The sequence below is a fragment of the Copidosoma floridanum genome, unplaced genomic scaffold (assembly GCF_036245765.1).
Source record: "Copidosoma floridanum isolate Cflo_tuat_1 unplaced genomic scaffold, Cflo_Japanese_pri ptg000049l, whole genome shotgun sequence".
Lineage (NCBI taxonomy): Eukaryota > Metazoa > Arthropoda > Insecta > Hymenoptera > Encyrtidae > Copidosoma > Copidosoma floridanum.
In genome coordinates, this window is record NW_028321926.1 from 688,386 (window position 1) to 713,624 (window position 25,239).

The window sequence follows — 25,239 nt, forward strand, 5'->3', positions numbered from 1 at the left end:
CATTAGGTTATGGGCGCTTGTGTTATTTTATTAATTTATCATTTAATAGAGTTGCCAGTAAGCATTCTAGGTCGTCAGGTGTAAGGCACTCGTGTTATTTCAATAATTGTTTATTTAATAGAGTTGGCAGTAAGCACCCCAAGTCATCAGGTGATAGGCACTTGTGTTATTACAACAATTATTTATTCAACAGAGTGGTTAGTAAGCGCCTCAGGTCATTAGAGGATGGGCGCTTGTGTTATTTATAACTATTTATTTAACAGAGTGTCCAGGAAGCACCTTGGGTCATTAGGTGATAGGCGCTTGTGTTATTTATTACTATTCACTTAACAGAGAGGCCAGTGGGCGCCCCGGCCTTTTAGGTGATGGGTGCTTGTGTTATTAATAATTACGTATTTCACAGAGTGGCCAGTAAGCACCCCGGGTTTCTAAGTGATAAGCACTTGTTTTATTAATAATTATTTAATTAACAGAGTGGCCAGTCAGCACTTTAGGTCATTAAGTGATAGGCGCTTGTGTTATTTTAATAATTAATTATTTATTAGAGTTACCAGTAAGCGCCCCGGGTCATCAGGTAATAGGCACTTGTGTTATTAATAATTATTTATTTAACAGAGTGGCCAGTCAGCACCACAGGTCATTAGGTGATGAGCGCTTGTGTTATTTTGATAATTAATTATTTAATAGAGTCGCCAGTAAGCGCCGTAGGTCATCAGGTAATAGGCACTTGTGTTAATAATAATTATTTATTTAACAGAGTGGCCAGTAAGCGCCTCGGGTCATTAGGTGATAGGCACTAGTGTTATTTAAAACTATTCACTTAACAGAGTGGCCAGTAAGCACCCCGGGTCATCAGGTGATAGGCACTTGTTTTATTTCAATAAATGTTTATTTAATAGAGTTTCCAGTAAGCACCTCAAGTCATCAGGTGATAGGCGCTTGTGTTATTATATTAATTATTTATTTAACAAAGTAGCCAGTAAGCGCCCCGGGTCATTAGCTGATAGGCGCTTGTGTTATTCATAACTATTTATTAACAGAGTTGACAGTGGGTGCCCAAGGTCATTAGGTAATAAGCGCTTTTGTTATTAATAATAATTTATTTAACAGAGTGGACAGTAAGCGCTTCATGTTATTAGATGATAGGCGCTTGTGTTATTTACTAATAATTATTTATGTTACAGAGTTGCCAATGAGCGCCCTAAGTCATCAGGTAATAGGCGCTTGTGTTATTAAAAATTATTTTTTTAGCAAAGTCACCAGTAAGTGCCCCGGGTTATTGAGTGATAGGCGCTTGTGTTATTAATAATTAATTATTTAACAGAGTGGCCAGTCAGCACCACAGGTCATTAGGTGATGGGCGGTTGTGTTATTTTAATAAATAATTATTTAATAGAGTTGCCAATAAGCGCCCCGGGTTATCAGGTGATAGGCGCTTGTGTTATTTGTCACTATTTATTAACAGTGTTGCCAGTGGCCGCCTTGGGTCATTAGGTAATAGGCGCTTGTATTATTTATAACTATTTATTTAACAAAGTGGCCAGTAAGCGCCCTCGGTTATTAGGTGATAGGCGCTTGTGTTCATTATTACTATTTACTTAACAGAGTGGCCAGTGAGCGTTCCGGGTCATTAAGTGATAGGAGCTTGTGTTATTTTAATAATTAATTATTTAATACAGTTGCCTGTAAGCGACTTGGGTCATCAGGTGATAGGCACTTGTGTTATTTCAATAATTGTTTATTTAATAGAGTTGCCAGTAATCACCCCGGGTCATCAGGTGATAGGCTCTTGTGTTATTATATTAATTATTTATTTAACAAAGTAGCCAGTAAGCGCCCCTGGTCATTAGCTGATAGGCGCTTGTGTTATTTATAACTATTTATTAACAGAGTTACCAGTGGGTGCCGAAGGTCATTAAATAATAAGCGCTTTTGTTAATAATAATAATTTATTTAACAGAGTGGCCAGTAAGCGCTTCATGTTATTAGATGATAGGTGCTTGTGTTATTTACTAATAATTATTTATGTTACAGAGTTGCCAATGAGCGCCCTAAGTCATCAGGTAATAGGCGCTTGTGTTATTAAAAATTATTTTTTTAACAAAGTCGCCAGTAAGTGCCCCGGGTTATTGAGTGATAGGCGCTTGTGTTAATAATTATTTATTTAACAGAGTGGCCAGTCAGCACCACAGGTCATTCAGTGTTAGGCGCTTGTGTTATTTTAATAAATAATTATTTAATAGAGTTGCCAGTAAGCGCTCCGGGTCATCAGGTAATAAACACTTGTGTTATTAATAATTATTTATTTAACAGAGTGGCCAGTAAGCGCCTCGGGTCATTAGGTGATAGGCGCTTGTGTTATTTATTACTATTCACTTAACAGAGAGGCCAGTGGGCGCCCCGGCCTTTTAGGTGATGGGTGCTTGTGTTATTAATAATTACGTATTTCACAGAGTGGCCAGTAAGCACCCCGGGTTACTAAGTGATAAGCACTTGTTTTATTAATAATTATTTAATTAACAGAAAGGCCAGTCAGCACTTTAGGTCAAGTGATAGGCGCTTGTGTTATTTTAATAATTAATTATTTATTAGAGTTACCAGTAAGCGCCCCGGGTCATCAGGTAATAGGCACTTGTGTTATTAATAATTATTTATTTAACAGAGTGGCCAGTCAGCACCACAGGTCATTAGGTGATGAGCGCTTGTGTTATTTTAATAATTAATTATTTAATAGAGTCGCCAGTAAGCGCCGTAGGTCATCAGGTAATAGGCACTTGTGTTAATAATAATTATTTATTTAACAGAGTGGCCAGTAAGCGCCTCGGGTCATTAGGTGATAGGCACTAGTGTTATTTAAAACTATTCACTTAACAGAGTGGCCAGTGAGCGCCCCGGCTCTTTAGGTGATGGGTGCTTGTGTTATTAATAATTATTTATTCAACAGAGTGGCCAGTAAGCACCCCGGGTTATTAAGTGATAAGCACTTGTTTTATTAATAATTATTTACTTAACAGAGTGGCCAGTCAGCACCTCAGGGCATTAAGTGATAGGCGCTTGTGTTATTTTATTAATTAATTATTTATTAGAGTTGCCAGTAAGCACCCCGGGTCATCAGGTGATAGGCACTTGTGTTATTTTAATAATTGTTTATTTAATAGAGTTGCCAGTAAGCACCTTAAGTCATCAGGTGATAGGCCCTTGTGTTATTATATTAGTTGTTTATTAAACAAAGTAGCCAGTAAGCGCCCCGGGTCATTAGCTGATAGGCGCTTGTGTTATTTATAACTATTCATTAACAGAGTTGCCAGTGGGTGCCCTAGGTTATTAGGTAATGAGCGCTTTTGTTATTAAAAATAATTTATTTAACAGAGTGGCCAGTAAGCGCTTTATGTTATTAGGTGATAGGCGCTTGTGTTATTTACTAATAATTATTTATGTTACAGAGTTGCCAATGAGCGCCCTGAGTCATCAGGTGATAGGCGCTTGTGTTATAAAAAATTATTTATTTAACAAAGTCACCAGTAAGTGCCCCGGGTTATTGAGTGATAGACGCTTGTGTTATTAATAATTATGTATTCAACAAAGTGGCCATTAAGCGCCCCGGGTTATTAAGTGATAAGCACTTGTTTTATTAATAATTATTCTATTAACAGAGTGGCCAGTCAGCACTTTAGGTCATTAGGTGATAGGCGCTTGTGTTATTTTATTAATTTATTATTTAATAAAGTTGCCAGTAAGCATTCTGGGTCGTCAGGTGATAGGCACTTGTGTTATTTTAATAATTGTTTAATTAATAGAGTTGCCAGTAAGCACCCCTATACATCAGGTGATAGGCACTTGTGTTATTTCAACAATTATTTTTTAAACAGAGTGGCCAGTAAGCGCCTCGGGTCATTAGAGGATAGGCGCTTGTGTTATTTATAACTATTTATTTAACAGAGTGGCCAGTAAGCCCCTCGGGTCATTAAGTGATAGGCACTTGTGTTATTATTAATTATTTATTTAACAGAGTGGCTAGTAAGCACTCTGGGTTATTGGGTGATGGGTGCTTGTGTTATTCACTAATACTTATTTATTTAACAGAGGGGCCAGTAAGCGCCCTCGGTTATTGGACGATAGGCGCTTGTGTTCTTTATTACTATTTTCTTTACAGAGTGGCCAGTGAGCGTTCCGGGTCATTAGGTGATGAGCGCTTGTGTTATTTATAATTATTAATTCAACAGAGTGGCCTGTAAGTGCCTCGGATCATTAGAGGATAGGCGCTTGTGTTATTTATAACTATTTATTTAACAGAGTGGCCAGTAAGCACCTTGGGTCATTAGGTGATAGGCGCTTGTGTTATTATTAATTATTTATTTAACAGAGTGGCCAGTAAGCGCTTTATGTTATTAGGTGATAGGCGCTTGTGTTATTTACTAATAATTATTTATGTTACAGAGTTGCCAATGAGCGCCCTGAGTCATCAGGTGAAAGGCGCTTGTGTTATTAAAAATTATTTATTTAACAAAGTCGCCAGTAAGTGCCCCGGGTTATTGAGTGATAGACGCTTGTGTTATTAATAATTATGTATTCAACAAAGTGGCCATTAAGCGCCCCGGGTTATATAGTGATAAGCACTTGTTTTATTAATAATTATTTTATTAACAGAGTGGCCAGTCAGCACTTTAGGTCATTAGGTGATAGGCGCATGTGTTATTTTATTAATTTATTATTTAATAGAGTTGCTAGTAAGCATTCTGGGTCGTCAGGTGATAGGCACTTGTGTTATTTTAATAATTGTTTATTTAATAGAGTTGCCAGTAAGCACCCCTATACATCAGGTGATAGGCACTTGTGTTATTTCAACAATTATTTTTTAAACAGAGTGGCCAGTAAGCGCCTCGGGTCATTAGAGGATAGGCGCTTGTGTTATTTATAACTATTTATTTAACAGAGTGGCCAGTAAGCACCTTGGTTCATTAAGTGATAGGCACTTGTGTTATTATTAATTATTTATTTTACAGAGTGGCTAGTGAGCACTCTGGGTTATTGGGTGATGGGCGCTTGTGTTATTCACTAATAATTATTTATTTAACAGAGTGGCCAGTAAGCACCTTGGGTCATTAGGTGATAGGCGCTTGTGTTATTTTTAAGTATTAATTTAACAGAGTGGCCTGTAAGCGCCCCGAGTTATTGGGTGATAGGCACTTGTGTTGTTAGTAATTATTTAATTTACAGAGTGGCCAGTAAGCATCCCAGGTCATTAGGTGATAGGCGCTTGTGTTATTTATAACTATTTATTTAACAAAGTGGCCAGTAAGCACCCCGGTTTATTAGGTGATAGGCGCTTGCGTTATTAATAATTATTTATTTAACAGAGTGGCCAGTGAGCGCCCTAGGTTATTGGGTGATAGGCGCTTGTGTTATAAATAATTATTTATTTAACAGAGTGGCCAGTCAGCACCACAGGTCATTAGGTGATGGGCGCTTGTGTTATTGTAATAATTAATTATTTAATAGAGTTGCCAGTAAGCGCTTCGGGTCATCAGGTGAAAGGCACTTGTGTTATTAATAATTATTTATTTAACAGAGTGGATAGTAAGTGCCTCGGGTCATTAGGTGATAGGCACTTGAGTAATTTATAACTATTCACTTAACAGAGTGACCAGTGAGGGTTCCGGGTCATTAGGTGATGAGCGCTTGTGTTATTTATAATTATTTATTTAACAGAGTGGCCAGTAAGCGCCCTCGGTTATTGGACGATAGGCGCTTGTGTTCTTTATTACTATTTTCTTTACAGAGTGGCCAGTGAGCGTTCCGGGTCATTAGGTGATGAGCGCTTGTGTTATTTATAATTATTAATTCAACAGAGTGGTCCTGTAAGCGCCTCGGATCATTAGAGGATAGGCGCTTGTGTTATTTATAACTATTTATTTAACAGAGTGGCCAGTAAGCACCTTGGGTCATTAGGTGATAGGCGCTTGTGTTATTATTAATTATTTATTTTACAGAGTGGCTAGTGAGCACTCTGGGTTATTGGGTGATGGGCGCTTGTGTTATTCACTAATAATTATTTATTTAACAGAGTGGCCAGTAAGCACCTTGGGTCATTAGGTGATAGGCGCTTGTGTTATTTTTAAGTATTAATTTAACAGAGTGGCCTGTAAGCGCCCCGAGTTATTGGGTGATAGGCACTTGTGTTGTTAGTAATTATTTAATTTACAGAGTGGCCAGTAAGCATCCCGGGTCATTAGGTGATAGGCGCTTGTGTTATTTATAACTATTTATTTAACAAAGTGGCCAGTAAGCACCCCGGTTTATTGGGTGATAGGCGCTTGTGTTATAAATAATTATTTATTTAACAGAGTGGCCAGTCAGCACCACAGGTCATTAGGTGATGGGCGCTTGTGTTATTGTAATAATTAATTATTTAATAGAGTTGCCAGTAAGCGCTTCGGGTCATCAGGTGAAAGGCACTTGTGTTATTAATAATTATTTATTTAACAGAGTGGATAGTAAGTGCCTCGGGTCATTAGGTGATAGGCACTTGAGTTATTTATAACTATTCACTTAACAGAGTGGCCAGTGAGGGTTCCGGGTCATTAGGTGATGAGCGCTTGTGTTATTTATAATTATTTATTTAACAGAGTGGCCAGTAAGCGCCCCAGGTTATTGGGTGATAGGCGCTTGTGTAGTTAATAATTTATTATATAACAGAGTGGCCAGTCAGCACCCCAGGTCATTAAGTGATAGGCGCTTGTGTTATTTTATTAATTTATTATTTAATAGAGTTGCCAGTAAGCATTCTGGGTCGTCAGGTAATAGGCACTTGTGTTATTTTCATAATTGTTTATTTAATAAAGTTGCCTGTAAGCACCTCGAGTCATCAGGTGATAGGCACTTGTGTTATTTTAACAATTATTTATTTAACAGAGTGGCCAGTAAGCGCCCCGAGTTATTAGGTGATAGGCGCTCGTAATATTAACTAATAGTTATTTATGTTACAAAGTTGCCAATAAGCGCCCTGGGTCTACAGGTGATAGGCGCTTTTGTTATTGATAATTATTTATTTAACAGAGTAGCCAGTAAGCGCCCCGAGTTATTAGGTGATAGGCGCTCGTAATATTAACTAATGGTTATTTATGTTACAAAGTTGCCAATAAGCGCCCTGGGTCATCAGGTGATAGGCGCTTGTGTTATTAAAATTTATTAATTTAACAGAGTCGCCAGTAATCAGCCCGGGTCATTAAGTGATAGGCGCTTGTGTTATTAATAATTATTTATTTAACAGAGTGGCCAGTCAGCACTACAGGTCATTAGGTGATAGGCGCTTGTCTTATTTTAATAATTAATTATTTAATAGAGTTGCCAGTAAGCGCCCTGTGTCATCAGGTGATAGGCACTTGCGTTATTAGTAATTATTTATTTAACAAAGTGGCCAGTAAGCGCCCGGGGTTATTGGGTGATAGGTGCTTTCGTTATTTATAACTATTTATTACTCAAAGTGGCCAGTAAGCACCCCGTGTCATTAGGTGGTAGGCGCTTGTCTTAATAACTATTTTTATTTAACAGAGTGGCCAGTAAGCGCCCCGGGTTATTGGGTGATAGGCGCTTGTGTTATAAATAATAATTTATTCAACAGAATGGCCTGTAAGCGCCTTGGGTTATTAAGTGATAGTTGCTTGTGTTAATAATAATTATTTAATTAACAGAGTGGCCAGTCAGCACTTTAGGTCATTAGGTGATAGGCGCTTGTGTTATTTTAATAATTTATTATTTGATAGAGTTGCCAGTAAGCATTCCGGGTCATCAGGTAATAGGCACTTGTGTTATTTTAATAATTGTTTATTTAATAGAGTTGCCAGTAAGCACCCCGGGTCATCAGGTGATAGGCACTTGTGTTATTTTAATAATTATTTATTTAACAAAGTGGCCCGTAAGCGCCTCGGGTCATTAGGTGATAGACGCTTATGTTATTAATAATTATTCATTCAACCGAGTGGCCAGTAAGCATCCCGGGTCATTAGGTGATAATCGCTTGTGTTATTCATAACTATTTATTACCAAAGTGGCCAGTAAGCACCCCGGTTCTTTAGGTTATAGGCGCTTGTGTTATTAATAATTATTTATTTAACAGAGTGGCCAACGAGCGCCCTGGGTTATTGGGTGATAGGCGCTTGTGTTATTATTAATTATTTATTTAACAGAGTGACCAGTCAGCACCACAGGTCATTAGGTGATGGGCGCTTGTGTTATTTTAATAATTAATTATTTAATAGAGTTGCCAGTAAGCGCTTCGGGTCTTCAGGTAATAGGCACTTGTGTTATTAATAATTATTTATTTAACAGAGTGGCCAGTAAGCGCCTTGGGTCATTAGGTGATAGGCACTTGTGTTATTTATAACTATTCACTTAACAGAGTGGCCAGTGAGGGTTCCGGGTCATTAGGTGATGAGCGCTTGTGTTATTTATAATTATTTAATTAACAGAGTGGCCAGTAAGCGCCCCAGGTTATTGGGTGATAGGCGCTTGTGTTGTTAATAATTATTTATATAACAGAGTGGCCAGTCAGCACCCCAGGTCATTAAGTGATAGGCGCTTGTGTTATTTTATTAATTTATTATTTAATAGAGTTGCCAGTGAGCATTCTGGGTCGTCAGGTGAGAGGCTATTGTGTTATTTTTATAATTGTTTATTTAATAGAGTTACCAGTAAGCACCCCGAGTCATCAGGTGATAGGCACTTAAGTTATTTCAACAATCATTTATTTAACAGAGTGGCCAGTAGGCGCCTTGGGTCATTAGAGGATAGGCGCTTGTGTTATTTATAACTATTTATTTAACAGAGTGGCCAGAAAGCACCTTGGGTCATAAGGTGATAGGCGCTTGTGTTATTAATAATTATTTATTCAACAGAGTGGCTAGTGAGCACTCTTAATTATTAAGTGATGGGCGCTTGTGTTATTCACTAATAATTATTTATTAAACAGAGGAGCCAGTAAGCGCCCTCGGTTATTAAGTGATAGGCGGTTGTGTTCTTTATTACTATTTACTTAACAGAGTTGCCAGTGGGGGTTCCGGGTCATTAGGTGATGAGCGCTTGTGTTATTTATAATTATTGATTTAACAGAGTTGCCAGTAAGCGCCCCAGGTTTTTGGGTGATAGGCACTTGTGTTATTAATAATTATTCAATTTACAGAGTGGCCAGTAAGCTTCCCGGGTCATTAGGTGATAGGTGCTTGTGTTATTTATTACTATTCACTTAACAGAGAGGCCAGTGAGAGCCCCGGCTCTTTAGGTGATGGGTGCTTTTGTTATTAATAATTATTTATTTAACAGAGTGGCCAGTAAGCATCCCGGGTTATTAAGTGATAAGCACTTGTTATATTAATAATTATTTAATTAACAGAGTGGCCAGTCAGCACTACAGGTCATTAGGTGATAGGCGCTTGTGTTATTTTAATAATTAATTATTTAATAGAGTTGCCAGTAAGCGCCCTGGGTCATCAGGTGATAGGCACTTGCGTTCTCAATAATTATTTATTTAGCAAAGTGGCCAGTAAGCACCCCGGGTCTACAGGTGATAGGCGCTTTTGTTATTGATAATTATTTATTTAACAGAGTAGCCAGTAAGCGCCCCGAGTTATTAGGTGATAGGCGCTCGTGATATTAACTAATGGTTATTTATGTTACAAAGTTGCCAATAAGCGCCCTGGGTCATCAGGTGATAGGCGCTTGTGTTATTAAAAATTATTAATTTAACAGAGTCGCCAGTAATCGCCCCGGGTTATTAAGTGATAGGCGCTTGTGTTATTAATAATTATTTATTTAACAGAGTGGCCAGTCAGCACTACAGGTCATTAGGTGATAGGCGCTTGTCTTATTTTAATAATTAATTATTTAATAGAGTTGCCAGTAAGCGCTCTGGGTCATCAGGTGATAGGCACTTGCGTTATTAATAATTATTTATTCAACAAAGTGGCCAGTAAGCGCCTCGGGTTATTGGCCGATAGGTGCTTTCGTTATTTATAACTATTTATTTCTCAAAGTGGCCAGTAAGCACACCGGGTCAATAGGTGGTGGGCGCTTGTCCTAATAATAATTTTTATTTAACAGAGTGGCCAGTAAGCGCCCCGGGTTATTGGGTGATAGGCGCTTGTAATATAAATAAAAATTTATTCAACAGAATGGCCAGTAAGTTCCTCGGGTTATTAAGTGATAGGCGCTTGTGTTAATAATAATTATTTAATTAAATGAGTGGCCAGTCAGCACTTTATGTCATTAGGTGATAGGCGCTTGTGTTATTTTAATAATTTATTATTTAATAGAGTTGCCAGTAAGCATTCCGGGTCATCAGGTGATAGGCACTTGTGTTATTTTAATAATTGTTTATTTAATAAAGTTGCCAGTAAGCACCCCGGGTCATCAGGTGATAGGCTCTTGTGTTATTTTAATAATTATTTATTTAACAAAGTGGCCTGTAAGCGCCTCGGGTTATAAGGTGATAGACGCTTATGTTTTTAATAATTATTCATACAACCGAGTGGCCAGTAAGCGCCCCGGGTTATTGGGTGATAGGCGCTTGTGTTATTTACTAATAATTATTTATGTTACAAAGTTGCCAATAAGCGCCCTGGGTCATCAGGTGATAGGCGCTTGTGTTATTTACTAAGAATTATTTATTTAAAAGAGTGGCCAGTAAGCGCCCCGGGTTATTGGAGACATTTAATTTAATTTTAGCTGGTCCTTATAAAAGGGTAATGATGGCTTTGAACGGAGGAGTCGCGGCTCTCCTTAGTTTTCATTTTAACTCAGCGAGTATTGTTAGTCTTTATAAAAAAGTAACGAGTTTTTATAGTCTTGCTCGTAGGATTTAGGAGTCTTGCTATTCTTTATCGAGGTGCTTTATGTTACAGAGTTGCCAATGAGCGCCCTGAGTCATCAGGTGATAGGCGCTTGTGTTATTGAAAATTATTTATTTAACAAAGTCGCCAGTAAGTGCTCCGGGTATATTGAGTGATAGGCGCTTGTGTTATTAATAATTATTTATTTAACAGAGTGGCCAGTTAGCACCACAGGTCATTAGGTGATGAGCGCTTGTGTTATTTTAATAATTAATTATTTAATAGAGTTGCCAATAAGCGCATCGGGTCATCAGGTTATAGGCACTTGTGTTAATAATAATTATTTATTTAACAGAGTGGCCAGTAAGCGCCTCGAGTCATTAGGTGATAGGCACTTGTGTTATTTATAACTATTCACTTAACAGAGTGGCCAGTGAGCGCCCCGGCTCTTTAGGTGATGGGTGCTTGTGTTATTAATAATTATTTATTCAACAAAGTGGCCAGTAAGCACCTCAGGTTATGGTATTTAAACGATAAGCACTTGTTTTATTAATAATTATTTAATTAACAGAGTGGCCAGTCAGCACTTTAGGTCATTAGGTAATAGGCGCTTGTGTTATTTTATTAATTTATTATTTAATAAAGTTGCCAGTAAGCGCCCCGGGTTATTAAGTGATAGGCGCTTGTGTTATAAATAATAATTTATTTAACAGAATGGCCAGTATGCACCTCGGGTTATAAAGTGATAGGCGCTTGTGGTTATAATAATTATTTAAGTAACAGAGTGGCCAGTCAGCACTTTAGGTCATTAGGTGATAGGCGCTTGTGTTATTTTAGTAATTGTTTATTTAATAGAGTTGACAGTAAGCATCCCGGGTCATCAGGTGATAGGCACTTGTGTTATTTTAATAATTATTTATTTAACAGAGGGGCTAGTAAGCGCCCTCGGTTATTGAGTGATAGGCGCTTGTGTTCTTTATTACTATTTTCTTAACAGAGTGGCCAGTAAGCGCCCCAGGTTGTTGGGTGATAGGCACTTGTGTTATTAATAATTATTTAATTTACAGAGTGGCCAGTAAGCTTCCCGGGTCATTAGGTGATAGGCGCTTGTGTTATTTATTACTATTCACTTAACAGAGAGGCCAGTGAGCGCCCCGGCTCTTTAGGTGATGGGTGCTTGTGTTATTAATAATTATTTATTCAACAGAGTGGCCAGTGAGCAGCCCGGGTTATTAAGTGATAAGCACTTGTTTTATTAATAATTATTTATTTAACAGAGTGGCCAGTAAGCGCCCCGGGTCATTAGCTAATAGGTGCTTGAGTCTTTTATAACTATTTATTAACAGAGTTGCGAGTGGGCGCCCTGGGTCATTAGGTAAAAGGCGCTTGTGTTATTAAAAATTGTTTATTCAACAAAGTCGATAGTAAGCGCCCTGGGTTATTGAGTGATAGGCGCTTGTGTTATTTATAATTATTTATTTAACAGAGTGGCCAGTAAGCACTACAGGTCAATAGGTGATAGGCGCTTTTGTTATTTAAATAATTAATTATTTAATAGAGTTGCCAGTAAGCGCCCCGGGTCATCAGGTGATAGGCGCTTGTGTTTTTTATCACTATTTATTAACAGTGTTGCCAGTGGGCGCCTTAGGTCATTAGGTAATAGGCGCTTGTATTATTTATAACTATTTATTTAACAAAGTGGCCAGTAAGCGCCCTCGGTTATTAGGTGATAGGCGCTTGTGTTTATCATTACTATTTACTTAACAGAGTGGCCAGTGAGCGTTCCTGGTCATTAGGTGATGAGCGCTTGTGTTATTTATAATTATTTATTTGACAGAGTGACCAGTGAGCGCTCCGGGATATTGGGTGATAGGCACTTGTGTTATTCATAATTATTTGATTTACTGAGTTGCCAGTAAGCTTCCCGGGTCATAACGTGATAGGCGCTTGTGTTAATTATAACTATTTATTTAACAAAGTGGCCAGTAAGCACCTCGGGTCATTAGGTGATAGGCGCTTGTGTTATTAATGATTATTTATTTAACAGAGTGGCCAGTGAAAGCCCTGAGTTATTGGGTGATAGGCGCTCGTGTTATTTACTAATAATTATTTATCTAACAGAGTGGCCAGTAAGCGCCCCGGGTTATTGGGTTTAAGGCGCTTAAGTTATTTATAACTATTTGTTCAACAAAGTGGCCAGTAAGCGCGCCAGGTCATTAGGCGATAGGCGCTTGTGTTATTAATAATTATTTATTTAACAGAGTCTCCAGTAAGTGCCCTTGGTTATTGGGTGATAGGCACTTGTGTTATTAATAATTATTTATTCAACAAAGTGGCCAGTAAGCGCCTCGCGTTAGTTAGTAATAGGCGCTTGTGTTATTAATAATTATTTATTTAACAGAGTGGCCAGTCAGCACCCTAGGTCATTAAGTGATAGGCGCTCGTGTTATTTTAATAATTAATTATTTATTAGATTTGCCAGTAAGCACCCCGGGTCATCAGGTGATAGGCACTTGTGTTATTTCAATAAATGTTTATTTAATAGAGTTTCCAGTAAGCACCTCAAGTCATCAGGTGATAGGCCCATGTGTTATTATATTAATTATTTATTTAACAAAGTAGCCAGTAAGCGCCCCGGGTCATTAGCTGATAGGCGCTTGTGTTATTCATAACTATTTATTAACAGAGTTGACAGTGGGTGCCCAAGGTCATTAGGTAATAAGCGCTTTTGTTATTAATAATAATTTATTTAACAGAGTGGACAGTAAGCGCTTCATGTTATTAGATGATAGGCGCTTGTGTTATTTACTAATAATTATTTATGTTACAGAGTTGCCAATGAGCGCCCTAAGTCATCAGGTAATAGGCGCTTGTGTTATTAAAAATTATTTCTTTAACAAAGTCACCAGTAAGTGCCCCGGGTTATTGAGTGATAGGCGCTTGTGTTATTAATAATTAATTATTTAACAGAGTGGCCAGTCAGCACCACAGGTCATTAGGTGATGGGCGGTTGTGTTATTTTAATAAATAATTATTTTATAGAGTTGCCAATAAGCGCCCCGGGTTATCAGGTGATAGGCGCTTGTGTTATTTGTCACTATTTATTAACAGTGTTTCCAGTGGCCGCCTTGGGTCATTAGGTAATAGGCGCTTGTATTATTTATAACTATTTATTTAACAAAGTGGCCAGTAAGCGCCCTCGGTTATTAGGTGATAGGCGCTTGTGTTCATTATTACTATTTACTTAACAGAGTGGCCAGTGAGCGTTCCGGGTCATTAAGTGATAGGAGCTTGTGTTATTTTAATAATTAATTATTTAATACAGTTGCCTGTAAGCGACTTGGGTCATCAGGTGATAGGCACTTGTGTTATTTCAATAATTGTTTATTTAATAGAGTTGCCAGTAATCACCCCGGGTCATCAGGTGATAGGCTCTTGTGTTATTATATTAATCATTTATTTAACAAAGTAGCCAGTAAGCGCCCCTGGTCATTAGCTGATAGGCGCTTGTGTTATTTATAACTATTTATTAACAGAGTTACCAGTGGGTGCCCAAGGTCATTAGGTAATAAGCGCTTTTGTTAATAATAATAATTTATTTAACAGAGTGGCCAGTAAGCGCTTCATGTTATTAGATGATAGGCGCTTGTGTTATTTACTAATAATTATTTATGTTACAGAGTTGCCAATGAGCGCCCTAAGTCATCAGGTAATAGGCGCTTGTGTTATTAAAAATTATTTTTTTAACAAAGTCGCCAGTAAGTGCCCCGGGTTATTGAGTGATAGGCGCTTGTGTTAATAATTATTTATTTAACAGAGTGGCCAGTCAGCACCACAGGTCATTAAGTGTTAGGCGCTTGTGTTATTTTAATAAATAATTATTTAATAGAGTTGCCAGTAAGCGCTCCGGGTCATCAGGTAATAGGCACTTGTGTTATTAATAATTATTTATTTAACAGAGTGGCCAGTAAGCGCCTCGGGTCATTAGGTGATAGACACTTGTGTTATTTTTAACTATTTATTAACAGAGTTGCCAGTGGGTGCCCTGGGTTATTAGGTAATGAGCGCTTTTGTTATTAATAATAATTTATTCAACAGAGTGGCCAGTAAGCGCTTTATGTTATTAGGTGATAGGCGCTTGTGTTATTTACTAATGATTATTTATGTTACAGAGTTGCCAATGAGCGCCCTGAGTCATCAGGTGATAGAAGCTTGTGTTATTAAAAATTATTTATTAAACAAAGTCGCCAGTAAGTGCCCCGGATTATTAAGTGATAGGCGCTTGTGTGATAATTAATTATTTATTTAACAGAGTGGCCAGTCAGTACCACAGGTCATTAGGTGATGGGCGCTTGTGTTATTTTAATAATTAATTATTTAATAAAGTTGCCAGTAAGCGCCCGGGTCATCAGGTGATAGGCACTTGTGTTATTTATTACTATTCACTTAACAGAGTGGCCAGTGAGCGCCCCGGCTCTATAGGTGATGGGTGCTTGTGTTATTAATATTTATTTATTCAACAGAGTGGCCAGTGAGCAGCCCGGGTTATTAAGTGATAAGCACTTGTTTTATTAATAATTATTTAATTAACAGAGTGGCCAGTCAGAACTTAAGCTCATTAGGTTATGGGCGCTTGTGTTATTTTATTAATTTATCATTTAATAGAGTTGCCAGTAAGCATTCTAGGTCGTCAGGTGTAAGGCACTCGTGTTATTTCAATAATTGTTTATTTAATAGAGTTGGCAGTAAGCACCCCAAGTCATCAGGTGATAGGCACTTGTGTTATTACAACAATTATTTATTCAACAGAGTGGCCAGTAAGTGCCTCAGGTCATTAGAGGATGGGCGCTTGTGTTATTTATAACTATTTATTTAACAGAGTGTCCAGGAAGCACCTTGGGTCATTAGGTGATAGGCGCTTGTGTTATTTATTACTATTCACTTAACAGAGAGGCCAGTGGGCGCCCCGGCCTTTTAGGTGATGGGTGCTTGTGTTATTAATAATTACGTATTTCACAGAGTGGCCAGTAAGCACCCCGGGTTACTAAGTGATAAGCACTTGTTTTATTAATAATTATTTAATTAACAGAGTGGCCAGTCAGCACTTTAGGTCATTAAGTGATAGGCGCTTGTGTTATTTTAATAATTAATTATTTATTAGAGTTACCAGTAAGCGCCCCGGGTCATCAGGTAATAGGCACTTGTGTTATTAATAATTATTTATTTAACAGAGTGGCCAGTCAGCACCACAGGTCATTAGGTGATGAGCGCTTGTGTTATTTTAATAATTAATTATTTAATAGAGTCGCCAGTAAGCGCCGTAGGTCATCAGGTAATAGGCACTTGTGTTAATAATAATTATTTATTTAACAGAGTGGCCAGTAAGCGCCTCGGGTCATTAGGTGATAGGCACTAGTGTTATTTAAAACTATTCACTTAACAGAGTGGCCAGTAAGCACCCCGGGTCATCAGGTGATAGGCACTTGTGTTATTTCAATAAATGTTTATTTAATAGAGTTTCCAGTAAGCACCTCAAGTCATCAGGTGATAGGCGCTTGTGTTATTATATTAATTATTTATTTAACAAAGTAGCCAGTAAGCGCCCCGGGTCATTAGCTGATAGGCGCTTGTGTTATTCATAACTATTTATTAACAGAGTTGACAGTGGGTGCCCAAGGTCATTAGGTAATAAGCGCTTTTGTTATTAATAATAATTTATTTAACAGAGTGGACAGTAAGCGCTTCATGTTATTAGATGATAGGCGCTTGTGTTATTTACTAATAATTATTTATGTTACAGAGTTGCCAATGAGCGCCCTAAGTCATCAGGTAATAGGCGCTTGTGTTATTAAAAATTATTTTTTTAGCAAAGTCACCAGTAAGTGCCCCGGGTTATTGAGTGATAGGCGCTTGTGTTATTAATAATTAATTATTTAACAGAGTGGCCAGTCAGCACCACAGGTCATTAGGTGATGGGCGGTTGTGTTATTTTAATAAATAATTATTTAATAGAGTTGCCAATAAGCGCCCCGGGTTATCAGGTGATAGGCGCTTGTGTTATTTGTCACTATTTATTAACAGTGTTGCCAGTGGCCGCCTTGGGTCATTAGGTAATAGGCGCTTGTATTATTTATAACTATTTATTTAACAAAGTGGCCAGTAAGCGCCCTCGGTTATTAGGTGATAGGCGCTTGTGTTCATTATTACTATTTACTTAACAGAGTGGCCAGTGAGCGTTCCGGGTCATTAAGTGATAGGAGCTTGTGTTATTTTAATAATTAATTATTTAATACAGTTGCCTGTAAGCGACTTGGGTCATCAGGTGATAGGCACTTGTGTTATTTCAATAATTGTTTATTTAATAGAGTTGCCAGTAATCACCCCGGGTCATCAGGTGATAGGCTCTTGTGTTATTATATTAATTATTTATTTAACAAAGTAGCCAGTAAGCGCCCCTGGTCATTAGCTGATAGGCGCTTGTGTTATTTATAACTATTTATTAACAGAGTTACCAGTGGGTGCCCAAGGTCATTAGGTAATAAGCGCTTTTGTTAATAATAATAATTTATTTAACAGAGTGGCCAGTAAGCGCTTCATGTTATTAGATGATAGGTGCTTGTGTTATTTACTAATAATTATTTATGTTACAGAGTTGCCAATGAGCGCCCTAAGTCATCAGGTAATAGGCGCTTGTGTTATTAAAAATTATTTTTTTAACAAAGTCGCCAGTAAGTGCCCCGGGTTATTGAGTGATAGGCGCTTGTGTTAATAATTATTTATTTAACAGAGTGGCCAGTCAGCACCACAGGTCATTAAGTGTTAGGCGCTTGTGTTATTTTAATAAATAATTATTTAATAGAGTTGCCAGTAAGCGCTCCGGGTCATCAGGTAATAGGCACTTGTGTTATTAATAATTATTTATTTAACAGAGTAGCCAGTAAGCGCCTCGGGTCATTAGGTGATAGACACTTGTGTTATTTTTAACTATTTATTAACAGAGTTGCCAGTGGGTGCCCTGGGTTATTAGGTAATGAGCGCTTTTGTTATTAATAATAATTTATTCAACAGAGTGGCCAGTAAGCGCTTTATGTTATTAGGTGATAGGCGCTTGTGTTATTTACTAATGATTATTTATGTTACAGAGTTGCCAATGAGCGCCCTGAGTCATCAGGTGATAGAAGCTTGTGTTATTAAAAATTATTTATTAAACAAAGTCGCCAGTAAGTGCCCCGGATTATTAAGTGATAGGCGCTTGTGTGATAATTAATTATTTATTTAACAGAGTGGCCAGTCAGTACCACAGGTCATTAGGTGATGGGCGCTTGTGTTATTTTAATAATTAATTATTTAATAAAGTTGCCAGTAAGCGCCCGGGTCATCAGGTGATAGGCACTTGTGTTATTTATTACTATTCACTTAACAGAGTGGCCAGTGAGCGCCCCGGCTCTTTAGGTGATGGGTGCTTGTGTTATTAATAATTATTTATTCAACAGAGTGGCCAGTGAGCAGCCCGGGTTATTAAGTGATAAGCACTTGTTTTATTAATAATTATTTAATTAACAGAGTGGCCAGTCAGAACTTAAGCTCATTAGGTTATGGGCGCTTGTGTTATTTTATTAATTTATCATTTAATAGAGTTGCCAGTAAGCATTCTAGGTCGTCAGGTGTAAGGCACTCGTGTTATTTCAATAATTGTTTATTTAATAGAGTTGGCAGTAAGCACCCCAAGTCATCAGGTGATAGGCACTTGTGTTATTACAACAATTATTTATTCAACTGAGTGGCCAGTAAGCGCCTCAGGTCATTAGAGGATGGGCGCTTGTGTTATTTATAACTATTTATTTAACAGAGTGTCCAGGAAGCACCTTGGGTCATTAGGTGATAGGCGCTTGTGTTATTTATTACTATTCACTTAACAGAGAGGCCAGTCGGCGCCCCGGCCTTTTAGGTGATGGGTGCTTGTGTTATTAGTAATTACGTATTTCACAGAGTGGCCAGTAAGCACCCCGGGTTACTAAGTGATAAGCACTTGTTTTATTAATAATTATTTAATTAACAGAGTGGCCAGTCAGCACTTTAGGTCATTAAGTGATAGGCGCTTGTGTTATTTTAATAATTAATTATTTATTAGAGTTACCAGTAAGCGCCCCGGGTCATCAGGTAATAGGCACTTGTGTTATTAATAATTATTTATTTAACAGAGTGGCCAGTCAGCACCACAGGTCATTAGGTGATGAGCGCTTGTGTTATTTTAATAATTAATTATTTAATAGAGTCGCCAGTAAGCGCCGTAGGTCATCAGGTAATAGGCACTTGTGTTAATAATAATTATTTATTTAACAGAGTGGCCAGTAAGCGCCTCAAGTCATTAGGTGATAGGCACTAGTGTTATTTAAAACTATTCACTTAACAGAGTGGCCAGTAAGCACCCCGGGTCATCAGGTGATAGGCACTTGTGTTATTTCAATAAATGTTTATTTAATAGAGTTTCCAGTAAGCACCTCAAGTCATCAGGTGATAGGCGCTTGTGTTATTATATTAATTATTTATTTAACAAAGTAGCCAGTAAGCGCCCCGGGTCATTAGCTGATAGGCGCTTGTGTTATTCATAACTATTTATTAACAGAGTTGACAGTGGGTGCCCAAGGTCATTAGGTAATAAGCGCTTTTGTTATTAATAATAATTTATTTAACAGAGTGGACAGTAAGCGCTTCATGTTATTAGATGATAGGCGCTTGTGTTATTTACTAATAATTATTTATGTTACAGAGTTGCCAATGAGCGCCCTAAGTCATCAGGTAATAGGCGCTTGTGTTATTAAAAATTATTTTTTTAGCAAAGTCACCAGTAAGTGCCCCGGGTTATTGAGTGATAGGCGCTTGTGCTATTAATAATTAATTATTTAACAGAGTGGCCAGTCAGCACCACAGGTCATTAGGTGATGGGCGGTTGTGTTATTTTAATAAATAATTATTTAATAGAGTTGCCAATAAGCGCCCCGGGTTATCAGGTGATAGGCGCTTGTGTTATTTGTCACTATTTATTAACAGTTATGCCAGTGGCCGCCTTGGGTCAATAGGTAATAGGCGCTTGTATTATTTAAAACTATTCACTTAACAGAGTGGCCAGTGAGCGCCCCGGCTCTTTAGGTGATGGGTGCTTGTGTTATTAATAATTATTTATTCAACAGAGTGGCCAGTAAGCACCCCGGGTTATTAAGTGATAAGCACTTGTTTTATTAATAATTATTTACTTAACATAGTGGCCAGTCAGCACCTCAGGGCATTAAGTGATAGGCGCTTGTGTTATTTTATTAATTAATTATTTATTAGAGTTGCCAGTAAGCACCCCGGGTCATCAGGTGATAGGCACTTGTGTTATTTCAATAATTGTTTATTTAATAGAGTTGCCAGTAAGCACCTTAAGTCATCAGGTGATAGGCCCTTGTGTTATTATATTAGTTGTTTATTAAACAAAGTAGCCAGTAAGCGCCCCGGGTCATTAGCTGATAGGCGCTTGTGTTATTTATAACTATTCATTAACAGAGTTGCCAGTGGGTGCCCTAGGTTATTAGGTAATGAGCGCTTTTGTTATTAAAAATAATTTATTTAACAGAGTGGCCAGTAAGCGCTTTATGTTATTAGGTGATAGGCGCTTGTGTTATTTACTAATAATTATTTATGTTACAGAGTTGCCAATGAGCGCCCTGAGTCATCAGGTGATAGGCGCTTGTGTTATAAAAAATTATTTATTGAACAAAGTCACCAGTAAGTGCCCCGGGTTATTGAGTGATAGACGCTTGTGTTATTAATAATTATGTATTCAACAAAGTGGCCATTAAGCGCCCCGGGTTATTAAGTGATAAGCACTTGTTTTATTAATAATTATTCTATTAACAGAGTGGCCAGTCAGCACTTTAGGTCATTAGGTGATAGGCGCTTGTGTTATTTTATTAATTTATTATTTAATAAAGTTGCCAGTAAGCATTCTGGGTCGTCAGGTGATAGGCACTTGTGTTATTTTAATAATTGTTTAATTAATAGAGTTGCCAGTAAGCACCCCTATACATCAGGTGATAGGCACTTGTGTTATTTCAACAATTATTTTTTAAACAGAGTGGCCAGTAAGCGCCTCGGGTCATTAGAGGATAGGCGCTTGTGTTATTTATAACTATTTATTTAACAGAGTGGCCAGTAAGCACCTTGGGTCATTAAGTGATAGGCACTTGTGTTATTATTAATTATTTATTTAACAGAGTGGCTAGTAAGCACTCTGGGTTATTGGGTGATGGGTGCTTGTGTTATTCACTAATACTTATTTATTTAACAGAGGGGCCAGTAAGCGCCCTCGGTTATTGGACGATAGGCGCTTGTGTTCTTTATTACTATTTTCTTTACAGAGTGGCCAGTGAGCGTTCCGGGTCATTAGGTGATGAGCGCTTGTGTTATTTATAATTATTAATTCAACAGAGTGGCCTGTAAGTGCCTCGGATCATTAGAGGATAGGCGCTTGTGTTATTTATAACTATTTATTTAACAGAGTGGCCAGTAAGCACCTTGGGTCATTAGGTGATAGGCGATTGTGTTATTATTAATTATTTATTTAACAGAGTGGCCAGTAAGCGCTTTATGTTATTAGGTGATAGGCGCTTGTGTTATTTACTAATAATTATTTATGTTACAGAGTTGCCAATGAGCGCCCTGAGTCATCAGGTGAAAGGCGCTTGTGTTATTAAAAATTATTTATTTAACAAAGTCGCCAGTAAGTGCCCCGGGTTATTGAGTGATAGACGCTTGTGTTATTAATAATTATGTATTCAACAAAGTGGCCATTAAGCGCCCCGGGTTATTAAGTGATAAGCACTTGTTTTATTAATAATTATTTTATTAACAGAGTGGCCAGTCAGCACTTTAGGTCATTAGGTGATAGGCGCATGTGTTATTTTATTAATTTATTATTTAATAGAGTTGCTAGTAAGCATTCTGGGTCGTCAGGTGATAGGCACTTGTGTTATTTTAATAATTGTTTATTTAATAGAGTTGCCAGTAAGCACCCCTATACATCAGGTGATAGGCACTTGTGTTATTTCAACAATTATTTTTTAAACAGAGTGGCCAGTAAGCGCCTCGGGTTATTAGAGGATAGGCGCTTGTGTTATTTATAACTATTTATTTAACAGAGTGGCCAGTAAGCACCTTGGTTCATTAAGTGATAGGCACTTGTGTTATTATTAATTATTTATTTAACAGAGTGGCTAGTAAGCACTCTGGGTTATTGGGTGATGGCTGCTTGTGTTATTCACTAATACTTATTTATTTAACAGAGGGGCCAGTAAGCGCCCTCGGTTATTGGACGATAGGCGCTTGTGTTCTTTATTACTATTTTCTTTACAGAGTGGCCAGTGAGCGTTCCGGGTCATTAGGTGATGAGCGCTTGTGTTATTTATAATTATTAATTCAACAGAGTGGCCTGTAAGCGCCTCGGATCATTAGAGGATAGGCGCTTGTGTTATTTATAACTATTTATTTAACAGAGTGGCCAGTAAGCACCTTGGGTCATTAGGTGATAGGCACTTGTGTTATTATTAATTATTTATTTTACAGAGTGGCTAGTGAGCACTCTGGGTTATTGGGTGATGGGCGCTTGTGTTATTCACTAATAATTATTTATTTAACAGAGTGGCCAGTAAGCACCTTGGGTCATTAGGTGATAGGCGCTTGTGTTATTTTTAAGTATTAATTTAACAGAGTGGCCTGTAAGCGCCCCGAGTTATTGGGTGATAGGCACTTGTGTTGTTAGTAATTATTTAATTTACAGAGTGGCCAGTAAGCATCCCGGGTCATTAGGTGATAGGCGCTTGTGTTATTTATAACTATTTATTTAACAAAGTGGCCAGTAAGCACCCCGGTTTATTAGGTGATAGGCGCTTGCGTTATTAATAATTATTTATTTAACAGAGTGGCCAGTGAGCGCCCTAGGTTATTGGGTGATAGGCGCTTGTGTCATAAATAATTATTTATTTAACAGAGTGGCCAGTCAGCACCACAGGTCATTAGGTGATGGGCGCTTGTGTTATTGTAATAATTAATTATTTAATAGAGTTGCCAGTAAGCGCTTCGGGTCATCAGGTGAAAGGCACTTGTGTTATTAATAATTATTTATTTAACAGAGTGGATAGTAAGTGCCTCGGGTCATTAGGTGATAGGCACTTGAGTTATTTATAACTATTCACTTAACAGAGTGGCCAGTGAGGGTTCCGGGTCATTAGGTGATGAGCGCTTGTGTTATTTATAATTATTTATTTAACAGAGTGGCCAGTAAGCGCCCCAGGTTATTGGGTGATAGGCGCTTGTGTAGTTAATAATTTATTATATAACAGAGTGGCCAGTCAGCACCCCAGGTCATTAAGTGATAGGCGCTTGTGTTATTTTATTAATTTATTATTTAATAGAGTTGCCAGTAAGCATTCTGGGTCGTCAGGTAATAGGCACTTGTGTTATTTTCATAATTGTTTATTTAATAGAGTTGCCTGTAAGCACCTCGAGTCATCAGGTGATAGGCACTTGTGTTATTTCAACAATTATTTATTTAACAGAGTGGCCAGTAAGCGCCCCGAGTTATTAGGTGATAGGCGCTCGTAATATTAACTAATAGTTATTTATGTTACAAAGTTGCCAATAAGCGCCCTGGGTCTACAGGTGATAGGCGCTTTTGTTATTGATAATTATTTATTTAACAGAGTAGCCAGTAAGCGCCCCGAGTTATTAGGTGATAGGCGCTCGTAATATTAACTAATGGTTATTTATGTTACAAAGTTGCCAATAAGCGCCCTGGGTCATCAGGTGATAGGCGCTTGTGTTATTAAAATTTATTAATTTAACAGAGTCGCCAGTAATCAGCCCGGGTCATTAAGTGATAGGCGCTTGTGTTATTAATAATTATTTATTTAACAGAGTGGCCAGTCAGCACTACAGGTCATTAGGTGATAGGCGCTTGTCTTATTTTAATAATTAATTATTTAATAGAGTTGCCAGTAAGCGCCCTGTGTCATCAGGTGATAGGCACTTGCGTTATTAGTAATTATTTATTTAACAAAGTGGCCAGTAAGCGCCCGGGGTTATTGGGTGATAGGTGCTTTCGTTATTTATAACTATTTATTACTCAAAGTGGCCAGTAAGCACCCCGTGTCATTAGGTGGTAGGCGCTTGTCTTAATAACTATTTTTATTTAACAGAGTGGCCAGTAAGCGCCCCGGGTTATTGGGTGATAGGCGCTTGTGTTATAAATAATAATTTATTCAACAGAATGGCCTGTAAGCGCCTTGGGTTATTAAGTGATAGTTGCTTGTGTTAATAATAATTATTTAATTAACAGAGTGGCCAGTCAGCACTTTAGGTCATTAGGTGATAGGCGCTTGTGTTATTTTAATAATTTATTATTTGATAGAGTTGCCAGTAAGCATTCCGGGTCATCAGGTAATAGGCACTTGTGTTATTTTAATAATTGTTTATTTAATAGAGTTGCCAGTAAGCACCCCGGGTCATCAGGTGATAGGCACTTGTGTTATTTTAATAATTATTTATTTAACAAAGTGGCCCGTAAGCGCCTCGGGTCATTAGGTGATTGACGCTTATGTTATTAATAATTATTGATTCAACCGAGTGGCCAGTAAGCATCCCGGGTCATTAGGTGATAGGCGCTTTTGTTATTCATAACTATTTATTACCAAAGTGGCCAGTAAGCACCCCGGTTCTTTAGGTTATAGGCGCTTGTGTTATTAATAATTATTTATTTAACAGAGTGGCCAACGAGCGCCCTGGGTTATTGGGTGATAGGCGCTTGTGTTATTATTAATTATTTATTTAACAGAGTGACCAGTCAGCACCACAGGTCATTAGGTGATGGGCGCTTGTGTTATTTTAATAATTAATTATTTAATAGAGTTGCCAGTAAGCGCTTCGGGTCTTCAGGTAATAGGCACTTGTGTTATTAATAATTATTTATTTAACAGAGTGGCCAGTAAGCGCCTTGGGTCATTAGGTGATAGGCACTTGTGTTATTTATAACTATTCACTTAACAGAGTGGCCAGTGAGGGTTCCGGGTCATTAGGTGATGAGCGCTTGTGTTATTTATAATTATTTAATTAACAGAGTGGCCAGTAAGCGCCCCAGGTTATTGGGTGATAGGCGCTTGTGTTGTTAATAATTATTTATATAACAGAGTGGCCAGTCAGCACCCCAGGTCATTAAGTGATAGGCGCTTGTGTTATTTTATTAATTTATTATTTAATAGAGTTGCCAGTAAGCATTCTGGGTCGTCAGGTGAGAGGCACTTGTGTTATTTTTATAATTGTTTATTTAATAGAGTTGCCAGTAAGCACCCCGAGTCATCAGGTGATAGGCACTTAAGTTATT